This window comes from Eleutherodactylus coqui, chromosome 4 (assembly GCF_035609145.1).
Source record: "Eleutherodactylus coqui strain aEleCoq1 chromosome 4, aEleCoq1.hap1, whole genome shotgun sequence".
In the NCBI taxonomy this organism is placed as follows: domain Eukaryota; kingdom Metazoa; phylum Chordata; class Amphibia; order Anura; family Eleutherodactylidae; genus Eleutherodactylus; species Eleutherodactylus coqui.
In genome coordinates, this window is record NC_089840.1 from 15,196,333 (window position 1) to 15,211,676 (window position 15,344).

Genomic DNA, 15,344 nt, shown 5'->3' on the forward strand with positions numbered 1-15,344 from the left:
GGGAAATGGGGGCCGAGTGGGGGAAGGGGTTAGTACAGATAGAACTGACAGAGCAGCTAATAGGACTGTAAGTAGTATAATGAATACAAATAACAACAACCATATAAACTGTTTGGCTCAGGAAAGACATTGCAGTGCTTGAGGGGGTTCAAAGAAGGGCAACTAAATTAATAAACGGAATGAGAGTCTTTCAAAATTGAGATTATTCACCCTAGAAAAAAGACTGTTAAGGGGCGACCAAAAATACATTAACCCCTTAATGACACATTTTTCTTTTTCCATTTTCGTTTTTTCCTCCCCCCTTTAAAAAAATCATAACTCCTTTATTTATCCATCCACGTCGCTGTATGAGGGCTTGTTTTTTGCGGGACGAGTTGTATTTTTCAATGGTGCTATTTAAAGTACCATATAATGTACTGAAAAACTTTTAAAAAATTCTAAGTCGAGTAAAATGAAAAAAAAATGACATTTTGCCATCTTTTAGTGCGTCTTGCTTCTACGGCGCACAAATGGCAACAAAAACGACATGATAACTTTATTCTATGGGTCGGTACGATTACTACGATGCCAAACTTGTATAGTTTTTTTTTTACTCTACTCCTCTTTTTTTTTTTTAAAGACATAAAATTTTTTTCAATTATTTTCTGCGGTCATTTTGTGCGTGCAATAACTTCTTTATTTTTCCGTCGACGTAGTTGAGCAAGGTTTCATTTTTTGCGGGATGTCCTGTAGTTTCTGATAGTACCATTTTGGAATATATACGACTTTTTGATCGCTTTTTATTGCGTTTTTTCTGGGAGACAGGGTAACTAAAAAAATGCATTTCTGGCGTTCTTCATTTCTTTTTTCGAACGACGTTCACCGTGCGGGAAAAATTATGTGGTACTTTGATAGTTCGGACTTTTACGGACGCGGTGATACCAAATACATATTTTTAATTTATTATTTAGATTTTTTAATAATAGATATGGCAAAAGGGGGGTGATTTAAACTTTTACAACTTTTTTTTTTTTTTCAATTAAAAAAAAACTTTATTGATTTTTTTTTTTTACTTTACTTTGAAGTCCCCCTGGGGGACTTTAAGATGCGATGCTTTGATCGCTCCTGCAGTATGACGTAATGCTATAGCATTACGTCATATTGCTTTTTGACAGGCAGCCTATGAAGCCACCCCACGGGGACGGCTTGATAGGCAGTCTGCTAAGGCAGCCCTGGGGCCTTTCATTAGGCCCCCGGCTGCCATGACACATGCACGGCTCTCCCGATCTCACCGCGGGGGGGCCGTGCGGGACCCCCGAACATCGTTCGGGGGATTTAAATGCCGCTGTCAGAATTGACAGCGGCATTTAAATGGTTAATAGCCGCGATCGGCCGCGCGGCTGCTCGCGGCTATTGCCCGCGGATGTCAGCTGTTATAAACAGCTGATGCCCGCACTGTATGAAGAGAGGTTGCATCGCAACCTCTCTTCATACATACCCCGACGCTCCATGACGTACCAGGTACGTCATTGGTCGTTAAGGGGTTAAAGGACAATACAAGAAACTCTCTCATGATCTGTTTATACCCAGGACTGTGACATCTATTATATCCAGGACTGTAACGATAACAAGAGGGCATCCTCTACGTTTAGAGGAAAGACGGTTTGATCACCAACATAGAAGAGGGTTCTTTACTGTAAGAGCAGTGAGACTGTGGAGCTCTCTGCCTGAGGACGTGGTAATGGCAAAATCCATGGAGGAGTTTAGGAGGGGACTAGATGCCTTTCTAGAGCGCTACGATATTACAGGATATAGACATTAAATAGCTAGAAATGCTGTAGATCTCAAATGTTGATCCAGGGATTATTCTGACTGCCATTATGGAGTCAGGAAGGAATTTTTTTCCCCCAGAATGAGGGTAAATTGGCTTCTATTCACAGTTTTTTTTGCCTTCCTCTGGATTAACAAGGGGCGGAGGTTGAAACAAGCTAAACTGGATGGACATTTGTTTTTTTCAGCCTAGCATACTATGTCACTACGTAAGTCTTGTATTTGCATCAGGAAGTACAGGGTTATTGTAAAGGAAGGGGCTGATTTTGGGATATAATTACGAAAAAACTGCAAAAAAAGGTATACAATTTACACATCAATGAAAAGAGGAAGGTTCAAAGTTTTTTATGACACCCCAGTAATTTCAATTTCTGCCACATCATAGCGCTGGGCACCTCTAATACGCTCTACATTATCATGAGATGTGCGTGGGCAACCAGTGCTTTTCATGTGCAACCAAGTCCAACAAATTTTCGGTGCCATTCACGGATCTCCTTGTGACGAGGCTGTTTTTGGAATCAATACCGGAATTCATGTTGCACTTGAACAATGGATTCAAGCTCATGCACACAAAACGATTCCTCCTGTGGTGTCACCATTTCCCTATAAATTGTAAACAAGAAGGAACAGTGCTGCAGTGTGGCAGAAAGTGTAACTTACTGGTATGACCACCTGCACACGGGCGGAAATTCTTGCAGAATTTCTGCCTGTGCCCGCTGCCATAGGATTGCATTAGATAACACAATCCTATGCAGCCAGCCGCGATTTGACCACGTGAAAACTTGCGCGGTAAACAGATTGCGGCATTTCCTATTTCTGTGCAGAAACGTCAGGGCTGACGAGCAGGCTCCGCTCTGCGCATGTGCCGGCTTGGTGGCAGCCGACACATAGCTGAGCAGAGAAGACGCTGGAAGGAGGTAAGCCGCGGTGGTCACTGCAGGGGCAACTCTCGTATCCCGCGGCGGGAATTCTCGCAGCAGGATCCATCTGCAGGAGACTATGTCATATAAAAAACTTTGAACCATCCTTTTTCCAGTGATGCCTAGATTGTGTACCTGTCTTCTGTACCTTGTTTGTAATTAAATCCCCAAATCTGCTGCTTCTTTTTCCATAACCCTGTATTATTATTATTAGCTCACCCTTCCAATAGTGATGTATACAGTAGACAGACGGCAACTAATGAACAGCAGATAAAGAACAGAGGAATGAGCGAGTAAGACATGAGAGAGTATACAGAACTCTTAATTACCTCCTGCTAATAAGTAGTGACATTTGCAGTATTTTCATTTCATTAGGTAACGTATACAGTAATAGGATCCAGGCAGAACCTACAGACTTTAGATGGAGAATTCACATGGAATTAGGAGTTCAGATCTGTTAGTCATTATTACTAACAGCGATTAGCTATTATAATGAAGGAAAACTAATGAAGTATGAAGAGTTAATTACTGTGGGCTTTCTGTGAGTTCTTAATAATGATCATTAGTTTTAATTGGGCCAGGAGTATGTTTTTCTTACAATACTTTACTGTAATATACACGACCTCACAGAGAAAATGCCGCACCATGAAGCGTTCATCCGCACATACAGCACCCTGCAGGCTGTACAATGCTGCAACAAAAGAGTTACATGAATCGATACAGTTTCAGGCCAATCATGTGATTGGGAAACATGATGAGAGGGGAAACGCAGTTTGTGAAGCTAACTTTGGAGACAATGTTGCGTCCAAAGAAACTACTTTCTGTCATTTTTTTCTGTCTTAGGGACAGTTAATATTTAAGACACTATCAAGAAACTTTTCATCAATGGATGAGTTTACCCAAGGTTTCGTGATGGGGCTACACACAGCCAGTTAGTCTTTGCGACGTAATGTAGTCTTGCAACAATGGAGTCCTAGGTTCAAATCTGACCAAAGCCAACATCTGCATGGAGTTTTACAAAGTCCATGCAGATATTGTCCTTGATCAGATTTGAACTTGGGGCCCCAGTGCTAACCACTGAGCCACCACAACACTCTTATACAGTGTTCAATAGTTTTAGGTGTTTCCAATAACTTCAACAGAAACAAACCACCTGAGGATCAGATTCACGCTAAACTGAACGATTAGTAAAGCTCAACCTGAATTGGGGTTCTACAGCTTCAGGCTTTATTCAGATGTCCGTATATCGGCCGGGTTTTCACGCCCGGCCGATATACGCTGTCCCTCTCTGCAGGGGGAGGAGGCGGGACAGGCCGGGAGCAGGCTTTTAGTATATGCAGTCACTCCTCCCCATTTTGGGCTGGGTTGAGTGGGTGACTGCATATTAGCTTGCCAGGAACAAGTTGCTCCTCCACACATTATTGTCTGGCTGACTACATATCCTCAGGGCTTAAGGCCATTGCGCCTGCCCTACGGCGATTGTGCCGGTGGCGATTGTGCCTGCCTTATGGCGATCGTGCCTATGGCGACCGTGTCTGCTTTGCAGACCTTCAGGTATTTTTGGCTTTTCCAGTGAATGTGTTTGTTTTTTTCTTTTTCCTCACCTCTGTGATTTTATGTAATTTATCGTGAGTTAGCGTAGGTACTGACGGAAGCGGTGTGACCTCGACGCGGTCCGTCAGCCTATGCGTTTTGGCCAAAATGCAGTACTAACACCCGCATTTTATCAGTATGCATTAGTACTTTTGTATGTAGTTTGCTAGTTGGTGGGGGAGCCCAAGATGTCAGCCAGTGTGGCCCACCTTAGAGATACAGGGCAACCCGCTGTCATATCAGCCAGGGTTGATATCCTGTATGGTGGGTCACCACCTATCTATGGCTGACATCTTTGGTATCGTTCACATGTGCAGGCTTTTAGTATATGCAGTCACTCCTCCCCATTTTGGGCTGGGTTGAGTGGGTGACTGCATATTAGCTTGCCAGGAACAAGTTGCTCCTCCACACATTATTGTCTGGCTGACTACATATCCTCAGGGCTTAAGGCCATTGCGCCTGCCCTACGGCGATTGTGCCGGTGGCGATTGTGCCTGCCTTATGGCGATCGTGCCTATGGCGACCGTGTCTGCTTTGCAGACCTTCAGGTATTTTTGGCTTTTCCAGTGAACAATGGAGTCCTAGGTTCAAATCTGACCAAAGCCAACATCTGCATGGAGTTTTACAAAGTCCATGCAGATATTGTCCTTGATCAGATTTGAACTTGGGGCCCCAGTGCTAACCACTGAGCCACCACAACACTCTTATACAGTGTTCAATAGTTTTAGGTGTTTCCAATAACTTCAACAGAAACAAACCACCTGAGGATCAGATTCACGCTAAACTGAACGATTAGTAAAGCTCAACCTGAATTGGGGTTCTACAGCTTCAGGCTTTATTCAGATGTCCGTATATCGGCCGGGTTTTCACGCCCGGCCGATATACGCTGTCCCTCTCTGCAGGGGGAGGAGGCGGGACAGGCCGGGAGCAGTGCACTGAGTTCCCACCCCCTCGCCACTATTTGCAATGGGAGGGGCAGGGCAAAGCTAAGTTCCACCTGCCCCTCCCATTGCAAATAGTGGCGAGGGGCGGAGTGGGGGTGGAAGCTCAGTGCACTGCTCCCGGCCTATCCCACCTCCTCCCCCTGCAGAGAGGGACAGCGTATATTGGCCGGGCATGAAAACTTGGCCGATACACGAACGTCTGAATAAGTCCTCAGTTTGTTCATCTCTGGGTGAGTCAGATTTGGAGATGTTTTCAGTAGAAATAATGTGCATCATTGTAATGGCCCTGGAGCACTGAGATGAACATCACAATGTAGAGATTGACACATCCTGCATCATACAGCAGCAGCTTCCCAATCCACAGCTGGTGACATTCTAAAGATTGTGCAGACAGATTCAGATGCTCCAATATTGATGACGAAAGTTTTGCACAGATTGGCTGAGGCAGATTTGAGGTCAAGCTGTCAGTTGTGAAGACTGACCCTCACAGTGCATCATCGTCATGAACGCTTGCAGCGGTAGCCTGTAGTGTCAGAGACCTTTTTTGTCTGAAAGTAAGACGCATTTCAGGTTTTATGTAATCGAGAATGCTGATTTTTAAAAGCAAGATGAAAAAATTCTCTGAAAACCGGAACACCTCCCTATTTACACTTGAAAAAAAAGCGAAAAATTATATTTTTATCAATAATTTTCATATTTTCATATTTATTTATGTTGTTTATTATTTATGTTATGCCCAAAATAAAAGAAAACATATTTATTTAATAATTTAAAACAAAATACATGAAACATCATGACTAGAGATGAGCGAGCGTACTCGGAAAAGCACTACTCGCTCGAGTAATTTGCTTTATCCGAGTATCGCTGTGCTTGTCCCTGAAGATTCGGGTGCCGCTGCGGCTGACAGGTGAGTCGCAGCAGGGAGCAGGGGAGAGCGGGCGGGAGAGAGGGAGAGGAAGATCTTACCTCCGTTCCTCCCCGCTCTCCCCTGAAGCTCCCCGCTCCGTGCCGGCACCCGAATCTTCAGGGACGAGCACAGCGATACTCGGATAAAGCAAATTACTCGAGCGAGTAGTGCTTTTCCGAGTACGCTCGCTCATCTCTAATCATAACGTTATTATTTGTTATTTATAATTCTGTACGTACAGAAACATTACAATCTTTACAACAGTCATCTACTCATTATCCTACTCAATTTACTCATAGAAGCAATCAATTTAAAAAGAAACTTTAACGAATAAATAACGAAAAAAAGTTAATTTTTCAGTTTTTTCCAGTCATTTAGGGTGGTGTTTAGAGATGAGCGAGCACCAAAATGCTCGGGTGCTCGTTACTCGGGACGAACTTTTCGCGATGCTCGAGCGAACCCCATTGAAGTCAATGGGCGACCAGAGCATTTTTGTATTTCGCCGATGCTCGCTAAGGTTTCCTTGTGTGAAAATCTGGGCAATTCAAGAAAGTGATGGGACGACACAGCAACGGATAGGGCAGGCGAGGGGCTACATGTTGGGCTGCATCTCAAGTTCACAGGTCCCACTATTAAGCCACAATAGCGGCAAGAGTGGGCCCACCCTTCTCCCAAAAACTTTTACTTCTGAAAAGCCCTCATTAGCATGGCATACCTTTGCTAAGCACCACACTACCTCCAACAAAGCACAATCACTGCCTGCATGACACTCCGCTGCCACTTCTCCTGGGTTACATGCTGCCCAACCGCCCCCCCTCCCCCCCACAGCGCACACCAAAGTGTCCCTGCGCAGCCTTCAGCTGCCCTCATGCCACACCACCCTCATGTCTATTTATAAGTGCGTCTGCCATGAGGAGGAACCGCAGGCACACACTGCAGAGGGTTGGCACGGCTAGGCAGCGACCCTCTTTAAAAGGGGCGGGGCGATAGCCCACAATGCTGTACAGAAGCAATGAGAAATAGAATCCTGTGCCACCGCCATCAGGAGCTGCACACGTGGGCATAGCAATGGGGAACCTATGTGCCACACACTATTCATTCTGTCAAGGTGTCTCTGCATGCCCCAGTCAGACCGCAGTTTTTAATTCATAGACACAGGCAGGTACAACTCCCTATTGTGAAGTCCCTGTCGACCGACAGCATGGGTGGCTCCCTGGAACCCACCGGCGGTACATAGAAATATCCCATTGCATTGCCCAACACAGCTGAGGTAGTAATGTCGTGCTTAATGCAGGTGGGCTTCGGCCCACACTGCATGCCCCAGTCTGACTGGGGTTCTTTACAAGTGGAAACTGATGCATTTATAATTCCCTGTGGACCCACAGCATGGGTGGGTGCCAGGAAGCCACCGGCGGTACATAGAAATATCCCATTGCATTGCCCAACACAGCTGAGGTAGTAATGTCGTGCTTAATGCAGGTGGGCTTCGGCCCACACTGCATGCCCCAGTCAGACTGGTAATATGTACCTTAACAGTAACCGCGTTGGTGGTAATGTGGTGGTGACTGCGGACCTAGTAGCGCGGTTTTATTTTGTTGGTTTTCGGAATGTGGCCAGGATTAAGTGGGCTGTGGCGGGGGATGTTTTTGAGGCACTACGTGTCCTCTCCACGTGTCCGTGGTTATATGCACCTTAACAGTAACAGCGTTGGTGGGAAATGGCCTCGCCGCCATCATGTCTTTGGGAAGCCTCTGTTTCCACACCCCAGAGACATACCATTAGCAGCGGTATAGGCAGAGCCCATAATTAGTAACATTTTAGCCGTAGCATTAGGACAGGCCCCACTAACATATCACTAGCAGCATTATAGGGGGAGCACAGTATGCGTTCCATTTCAGTAATAGCAGCACTCAAGACAGGCCCCAGTAACAATTCCGAAGCAGCAGTATAGTGGGAGCGCAGTCTTCGTTCCATTTCAGTAGCTGCAGTATAGACAAGGCACAAGTTACATTTATGTAGCTAAAGTGTAGGCCAACCCCACACACCTTTCTGTACCATGAGTGCAGGCGAAGAACATAGAAATTGCTATGATTACACTGTAGGCGAGGGGCCACAAAAATTGCTGTATCAACAGTACTAATGTACATCCAAAAAATTGGCCATGGCCAACCAAGAGGGCAGGTGAAACCTATTAATCGCTTTGGTTAATGTGGCTTAAGTGGTAACTAGGCCTGGAGGCAGCCCAGTTTAACGAAAAATTGGTTCAAGTTAAAGTTTCAACGCTTTTAAGAGCATTGAAATGTATAAAAATTGTTTAGAAAAATTATATGAGCCAGCCTTGTGGCCCTAAGAAAAATTGCACGTTCGGCGTGATTACGTGAGGTTTCAGGAGGAGGAGCAGGAGGAGGAGGAGGAGGAATATTATACACAGATTGATGAAGCAGAAATGTCCCCGTTTTGGATGGTGAGAGAGAACGATGCTTCCATCTGCGGGTGCAGCCTACGTATTGCTTAGGTATCGCTGCTGTCTGCTGGTGGAGAAGAGAAGTCTGGGGAAATCCAGGCTTTGTTCATCTTGATGAGTGTAAGCCTGTCGGCACTGTCGGTTGACAGGTGGGTACGCTTATCCGTGATGATTCCCCCAGCCACACTAAACACACTCTCTGACAAGACGCTAGCCGCAGGACAAGCAAGCACCTCCAGGGCATACAGCGCGAGTTCAGGCCACGTGTTCAGCTTCGACACCCAGTAGTTGTAGGTGGCAGAGGCGTCACGGAGGACGGTTGTGCGATCGGCTACGTACTCCCTCACCATCCTTTTACAGTGCTCCCGCAGACTCAGCCTTGACTGGGGAGCGGTGACACAGTCTTGCTGGGGAGCCATAAAGCTGGCAAAGGCCTTGGAGAATGTTCCCCTGCCTGCGCTGTACATGCTGCATGATCTCTGCGCCTCCCCTGCTACCTGGCCCTCGGAACTGCGACTTCTGCCACTAGCGCTGTCGGATGGGAAGTTTACCATCAGTTTGTCCACCAGCGCCCTGTGGTATAGCATCATTCTCGAACCCCTTTCCTCTTCGGGAATGAGAGTGCAAAGGCTCTCCTTATACCTTGGGTCGAGCAGTGTGTACACCCAGTAATCCGTAGTGGCCAGAATGCGTGTAACGCGAGGGTCACGAGAAAGGCATCCTAACATGAAGTCAGCCATGTGTGCCAGGGTACCTGTACGCAACACATGGCTGTCTTCACTAGGAAGATCACTTTCAGGATCCTCCTCCTCCTCCTCTTCCTCCTCCTCAAGCCATACACGCTGAAAGGATGACAGGCAAGCAGCATGGGTACCGTCAGCAGTGGGCCAAGCTGTCTCTTCCCCCTCCTCCTCATCCTCCTCATGCTCCTCCTCCTGAACGCGCTGAGATATAGACAGGAGGGTGCTCTGACTATCCAGCAACATACTGTCTTCCCCTGGCTCTGTTTCCGAGCGCAAAGCGTCTGCCTTTATGCTTTGCAGGGAACTTCTCAAGATGCATAGCAGAGGAATGGTGACGCTAATGATTGCAGCATCGCCGCTCACCACCTGGGTAGACTCCTCAAATTTTCCAAGGACCTGGCAGATGGCTGCCAACCAGGGCCACTCTTCTGTAAATAATTGAGGAGGCTGACTCCCACTGCGCCGCGCAACTTGGAGTTGGTATTCCACTATAGCTCTACGCTGCTCATAGAGTCTGGCCAACATGTGGAGCGTAGAGTTCCACTGTGTGGGCACGTCGCACAGCAGTCGGTGCACTGGCAGATTAAACCGATGTTGCAGTGTCCGCAGGGTGGCAGCGTGCGTGTGGGATTTGTGGAAATGTGCGCAGAGCTGGCGCACCTTTCCGAGCAGATATGACAAGTGGGGGTAGCTTTTCAGAAAGCGCTGAACCACCAAATTAAAGACATGGGCCAGGCATGGCACGTGCGGGAGGCTGCCGAGCTGCAGAGCCGCCACCAGCTTACGGCCGTTGTCACACACGACCATGCCCGGTTGTAGGCTCAGCGGCGCAAGCCAGCGGTCGGTCTGCTCTGTCAGACCCTGCAGCAGCTCGTGGGCCGTGTGCCTCTTCTCTCCTAAGCTGAGTAGTTTCAGCACGGCCTGCTGACGCTTGCCCACCGCTGTGCTGCCACGCCGCGTGACACCGACTGCTGGCGACGTGCTGCTGACACATCTTGATTGCGAGACAGAGGTTGCGTTGGAGGAGGAGGAAGGTGCTTTAGTGGAGGAAGCATACACCGCCGCAGATACCACCACCAAGCTGTGGCCCGCAATTCTGGGGGTGGGTAGGACGTGAGCGGTCCCAGGCTCTGACTCTGTCCCAGCCTCCACTAAATTCACCCAATGTGCCGTCAGGGAGATATAGTGGCCCTGCCCGCCTGTGCTTGTCCACGTGTCTGTTGTTAAGTGGACCTTGGCAGTAACCGCGTTGGTGAGGGCGTGTACAATGTTGCAGGAGACGTGGTCGTGCAGGCCTGGGACGGCACATCGGGAAAAGTAGTGGCGACTGGGAACCGAGTAGCACGGGGCAGCCGCCGCCATCATGCTTTTGAAAGCCTCCGTTTCCACAAGCCTATACGGCAGCATCTCTAGGCTGATCAATTTTGCAATGTGCACGTTTAACGCTTGAGCGTGTGGGTGCGTGGCGTCGTACTTGCGCTTGCGCTCAAACTGTGGCGCTAGCGACGTCTGGACGCTACGCTGAGAGACATTGCTGGATGGGGCCGAGGACAGCGGAGGTGAGGGTGTGGGTGCAGGCCAGGAGACGGTAGTGCCTGTGTCCTCAGAGGGGGGTTGGATCTCAGTGGCAGGTTGGGGCACAGGGGGAGAGGCAGTGGTTCAAACCGGAGGCGGTGAACGGGCATCGTCCCACCTTGTGGGGTGCTTGGCCATCATATGCCTGCGCATGCTGTTGGTGGTGCCTCCCCAGCTGATCTTGGCGCGACAAAGGTTGCACACCACAGTTCGTCGGTCATCAGGCGTCTCTGTGAAAAACTGCCACACCGTAGAGCACCTTGACCTGTGCAGGGTGGCATGGCACGAGGGGGCGCTTTGGGAAACAGTTGGTGGATTATTCGGTCTGGCCCTGCCTCTACCCCTGGCCACCGCACTGGCTCGGCCTGTGCCCACACCCTGACTTGGGCCTCCGCGTCCTCGCCCGCGTCCACGTCCTATAGGCCTACCCCTACCCCTCAGCATGGTGTATTACCAGTAATTTGATTTCCCAGGCAGGAAATAAAGTGGCGCAAGCCTGCAGCCAAAATAGAATTTTTTCCCTTGTTTTTCAAAAGGACAAGCCACACTGCGTGTATTCAATGAATACTACTAAGTTTAATAACTGTGTTGTGGCCCTGCAAATGTGTCAGAGAACTGCAGTGATGCAAAGTTATTCTCTACAGCAGATCAGGGATTTCCCATGCAGGAAAAAAATTGGCGCAAGCCTGCAGTAAAACGTTGCTGGCTGCGTCTGATTTTTTTTAACGTTCTGCACGCAGCACACACGTACCCAGAGCCCTGAGGACTGTCAGAGGCAGGCGAAATAGAATTTTTTCCCTTGTTTTTCAAAGGAAAAGCCACACTGCGTCTATTCAATGAATAATGTATGTCTTCTGGCCCTGCCTACACAATTCTATCCCTGTAGTATTAATGCCGGGTGCAATGGTCTGCACAGCCGGTTTTGAGAAAAAAAAAAAAAATGCAACACTGCTAACAGCAGCCTGGACAGTACTGCACACGGATAGATGTGGCCCTAGAAAGGACCGTTGGGGTTCTTGAAGCCTACACTCACTGCTAACACTCTCCCTGCCTAACCACCACTTCTGTCCCTATTGCAGGGCGCAATGCTCTGCAGATCCAAATTTGAAAAAAAAAAAAAAAATACAGTGCTAACACAGTACTGCACACTAGTAGATGTGGCCCTGAGAAGGACCGTTGGGGTTCTTGAAGCCTACACTAACTCCTAACGCTCTCCCTACAGCAGCTCCAGCACGATACCACTGTCCCTCAGCTAACTCACAAGGCATCTGAGCCGAGCCGCGGGAGGGGCCGATTTTTATACTCAGGTGACATCTGATCGCCCCAGCCACTCACTGCAGGGGGGTGGTATAGGGCTTGAACGTCACAGGGGGAAGTTGTAATGCCTTCCCTGTCTTTCAATTGGCCAGAAAAGCGCGCTAACGTCTCAGAGAGGAAACTGAAAGTAACCGGAACACCGCGTGGTACTCGTTACGAGTAACGAGCATCCCGAACACCCTAATATTCGCACGAATATCAAGCTCGGACGAGTACATTCGCTCATCTTTAGTGGTGTTCCAGTTTTCGGAGAATTTTTTCGTATAGATTTTTGAAATCAGTATACCCGATTACATGGAATCTGAAATGTGTCTATCAATTCGTCCACGACGCTACTGGCTAGTGCACACGGCTCGCCATCAGACATCACAGTACAAATTTTTTAATTTTTTTTAAACTCCTGCTTTTCCCGACATAATCAATAGGCCCATCCGGGCCACGGGTCGGACGGCTTCCATTGACTTAAATGGAAGTTGTCCATGTTAAATCCGCAGGAAAATGGAGCATGCTGCGATTTTTTTATCTGTGAGCGGAAACTGCAATTGGTTTCCACTGGTGTGCATGAAGAATAATTTTTCCATAGCATGCTACGGGCAGTTTTCGCTGCGGAATCCGGTGGCAGTTGCCAGCTCCGGATTCCGCAATTCAAATCAACCTGTGTGCATTCACCCTAAAGAGGCCTCTCACTCAGTCAACCAGAACCCTATTGTTCACTGACAAGGGTCAAGAACCCCGAAACTGACGTGTCTCTTTTTCTTATTGAGAAGATTTTGGCTTGGTTATTTCCCTAATCATGTTAGCAGATCAGACAATGGGAATCTACCTTCCAATGGGCGGCACTGTAGAACCTTTGCTCCTTTCTCCATTTGCATATCCTGTCTCCCACAGGTGCCTGCACAAGCCTAGATGTCTCCTCCTTCCAATTTGCCAGTTTCCACCTGGAAAAACAGTATTTCCCTAGACCTTTTATTACACATAACAGACTGCTTCATTTTAGAAATATGTATGCATTTAGACAATCCTCGGACTGGTCAATGAGTCATTTTTGGACAATATTTATGTCCATATCTTCAATTACGTTTTCTGCCCTCTTTGTTGAATGCATTCTCATCTGCTCCTGCCATATTATAACAGAGCATAGAACAACCTTATTCTACTGCTCAATACAGCTTGCATGTAAAATAGCCACTAGTCTCCAATTTTTAGTTTGAAGGGGAAATATAAAAACATAAAAACAATCATAGAACATGGCCATGTACTTACTGACTAAGGAGGGCAGATAGCTGCATCCTCTCATCATGCAGGTAGAAGACTACCAAATGAGGGAGCTAATTACATGCAGAAGGTCTGCCACTTTGTATCCACTCCGTGTGGGAGTATACACTAAGCAGCTACATCCCTCTATATTAAGAGGCTGGGTGAGTGGCTGTCTCATCGGTGTCCCTCACAGATGTAATTAGCTCCCTCATTTGGTAGTCTACTACCTGCATGATGAGAGGATGCAGCTATCTGCCCTCCTTAGTCAGTAAGTATATGGCCATTTTCTGTGATTGCATTTTTAGTTTGACAAGCACACGTAATTCTATGGATTCTACCCAAAACATATTCATTGAACAAGTCCTGCTTGTCTTAGAAGCGTAATACTCTTGAAGGTCAGGGGCTTACATAGACAAAAGTGGACCCCTTAGCAAAGGTCAAGCTACCCCATTATTGTTCCAGATAGGCCTAATGTTCGTTTTCCCCTCTGTAACTTTTTTAATGACCCTTAGGCCAATTCCTCATTCCCGTGCTAACAATACAAGACCCTATATAGAGTCCTGCACAGGTTCTCGCCATCTAACAGGGGGTGACAATAACCAAGGCTGGTTCCATCTCTCCAAGAACCCCAGAATAGCTGCAGTGTCTGCCTCTATGATATGTATGCCTTTACCAATAGAGGTTATGGTGTTCCATCACATTAACCAATATTACAGATACTAATTTCCATTTCAAGGTGCTGTTTCCAAAAAATCACTGCAGTTTCTAATATGCATACTCTACAGTATCTAATCAATTTGGCTAACCTTTTCAGGCCATTGTAGTATGAGTGGGCACATTAATCATGATTGTCTTTCTGCAGAGGTTGGCAGATTCCTATGCTGATTTGTAGTAACAGAAGGCTCCATGTATGTAGTAGCATAAGGAGTACAAACCATGCACTGCAGCTTGTTATAACCAGGAATGGACTTTACCAATTTGTGTTACAAGTTAGTTGTTTGAGCTTTTATTAAGCAGTGTGCCCACAATATGGAAGTATTATTAACCCCTTCCCGACCCATGACAAAAGGGTACATCAAGGGAGTGGGGTACTTCCCGCAAAATGACGTACCCTTACGTCATAGGGATAGCGCGAGATCATAGCAGATCTCGATCATAGCAGATCTCGCAGCTCTCTCTGTGACTCCAGCCAGCTCTCGCGATAACATCACGAGAGCCTGGCTAGTTGCAATGGCAACAGGATGCCAGATACCGGCGTCCTGTATTGCCATTGCCTAAGATCGCTGTAATACGAGATAAGGCATGGTAGAAGAGAAGTCCTGCCATGCCTTATCGCAACGATCATTAGTGCTGTAGTAAAAGTTCCTCAGAGGGACACAGATTGTGTAAAAATAAGAGCAAAATAAAGTGCAAAAAATAAAAATGTTAAAAAAAATGTTTAAAAAAACCCTTTTTTTATGCTTTTTCTCATATTAGCATAAAAAAATAAAAAATCCCACATAATTGGTATCAACGCGTCCGTAACAATGTGTACAATAAACTGAACATGCTTTTTATCCTGCATGGGAAAAAGTGTTTAAAAAAATGCTAAAAACTGAGGCAAAATGCTAATTTTTAGCATTTTGCCTCCCAAAAAATGCAATAAAAGTGATAAAAAAAAGTTGGTACCCCAAAATGATACCCATAAAAACCACAGCTCGTCTTGCAAAAAATAAACCCCAAAGAGCTCTGTCCATGAAAAAATAAAAAAGTTATAGCACTTGAATGCAGTGAGTTTAGAAAAAAATAATAATTTGCAAAAGAAGGGTTTTTATT